The 2,285-nt window shown below is 40.5% G+C and overlaps 1 long non-coding RNA gene across 1 annotated transcript; it reads right to left on the bottom strand.

Moving 5' to 3' along the window:
* Window positions 1-302: 302 nt before the first annotated feature.
* On the bottom strand, window positions 303-1,581 carry LOC123732648 (uncharacterized). Its single transcript, XR_006763323.1, has 3 exons — window positions 1,357-1,581; window positions 537-653; window positions 303-387 (listed from the first exon to the last, which is right to left on the bottom strand). It is a non-coding gene; the product is annotated as an uncharacterized lncRNA (long non-coding RNA).
* Window positions 1,582-2,285: the final 704 nt, after the last annotated feature.

Raw genomic sequence — 2,285 nt, 5'->3', positions numbered from 1 at the left:
GTGATCTTCAGAGCCCCCTCTCTGGCACTGCTCTCCTGCTTCTCATCTTCAGCATCCACCACTTCCTCCTCCTGCTTCTGACTCTCAAAGCCTTCTGGGAGTTCAGGACCAAGAATCCTCTTGAACATCTTCAGCTCGTTCTTCACAAATGTTATAATTTTCTCTTCAAGCAACTGAAATAAATCAAGTAAATAAGTTAAGCAAGAGAAGAAATGCTTTCTCATTAACACATTAATGAATAATTGACAGATCAACTTTACTTGAGGTAAACAAAATCAAATGTTCATAACAGGATCACATACACTGAATATAGAGTCCAGGTCTGTTTGATGACTCTGGGAAGACTGACCACTGAGAATCTCTGACTCTGATCTCTCCTGTTGGTTTCTGTGGACAAAACATGAGATTACAGTACACACACACACACACACACACACACACACTGTTTTAGGACTATGAAAATGGACTAAAGTAGGAGAAATGACTAGAGACAGTGTTGTTTAACACACTGACCATGACCCATGAGTTCTTCTTACCTTTGTTCAGTAGAAAAGTCTCCCTCTCTAAAGTGTATAGGATGATTCATAGACTTGTCACTCTTCATGGACACACAGCTGGGAACAGGGGAGGCTGGTCTCTCCTGCTTGATTGGTCTTCAACACAACAGAGACAAACATTACATCTCTCATCTACTCTGATCTCAGATGGGAAACATAAGAAGAGTTCCAAAACGCAACATATCACTTTACAGAAATGAGCTTTTATTGTTTAAAGAAATTATGTATTAATTATTACATCTCTCACAGACAAGGATTTGTTTCAAATCTATCACTTGATGGTTTCATTTCAGAGAGCGAAAAATCATGTTTTGTTGTTGCAAAATGCTGTATATCTCCCTCACTCTCAAATGTGACCGACCGGCTCAATTTGGTCATTAACTAAATAACTACATATATAGTGATTTTGGTTTATGTCAGTTTAATTGTTTGTTATGGTATAAGTTGTTATTTTATGATTGTAAGTGATAAAATTAACTAGTAATTCTCAGTAATTACTACTTTAGTAAGGAATAACACATTTTTCAGCACTACTGCAGTTGCTAAATAATTCCAATAGATGGGAACATAAGACCACAATGACATTTCAGAATATTAGTTTAGTTTTCTCCCTGGATACACCACCACTCCCCGCGCTTCCTGCAGAACCCCTGCAGTACCTCCGCAGACCCCGGATTGAGAACCCCTGATTTAGCAGATGCTCTTATCCAGAGAGATTTACAGTAACTGCATTCACCTTAAGATAGCTATTTATTTAGGAAATAAACTTAGTTAATTATTCATAAAATTGTCATCTTACCTCTTAGCTTTGGTGTTATGTCCGCCAGAGAGATGCATTTTGGAGGCAGGGCCCCCTTCTCTCTCTCGCCAGAGAGACTCATTTTAGAGGCAGGGCCCCCCTCCTCTCTCTCCCCAGAGAGACTCATTTTAGAGGCAGGGCCCCCCTCCTTCCTCTCGCCAGAGAGACTCATTTTAAGGCAGGGCCCCCTCCTCTCTCTCCCCAGAGAGACTCATTTTAGAGAACTGACCCCTAAACAGAGATCCAACATGTTGATTGTGGTTAACACAGTGACAACTAAACAGAGATCCAGCATGTTGGTTGTGGTTAACACAGTGACAACTAAACAGAGATCCAGCATGTTGGTTGTGGTTAACACAGTGACAACTAAACAGAGATCCAGCATGTTGGTTGTGGTTAACACAGTGACAACTAAACAGAGATCCAACATGTTGGTTGTGGTTAACACAGTGATGTCCTAAACAGAGATCCAGCATGTTGGTTGTGGTTAACACAGTGACGTCCTAAACAGAGATCCAGCATGTTGGTTGTGGTTAACACAGTAACAACTAAACAGAGATCCAGCATGTTGGTTGTGGTTAACACAGTGACAACTAAACAGAGATCCAGCATGTTGGTTAACACAGTAACAACTAAACAGAGATCCAGCATGTTGGTTGTGGTTAACACAGTGACAACTAAACAGATATCCAGCATGTTGGTTGTGGTTAACACAGTAACAACTAAACAGAGATCCAGCATGTTGGTTGTGATTAACACAGTAACAACTAAACAGAGATCCAACATGTTGGTTGTGGTTAACACAGTGACAACTAAACAGAGATCCAGCATGTTGGTTGTGGTTAACACAGTGACAACTAAACAGAGATCCAGCATGTTGATTGTGGTTAACACAGTGACAACTAAACAGAGATCCAGCATGTTGGTTG

Source organism: Salmo salar, unplaced genomic scaffold (genome assembly GCF_905237065.1).
Source record: "Salmo salar unplaced genomic scaffold, Ssal_v3.1, whole genome shotgun sequence".
NCBI classification, from domain to species: domain Eukaryota; kingdom Metazoa; phylum Chordata; class Actinopteri; order Salmoniformes; family Salmonidae; genus Salmo; species Salmo salar.
This window is presented reverse-complemented; position numbering and strand designations above follow the sequence as displayed.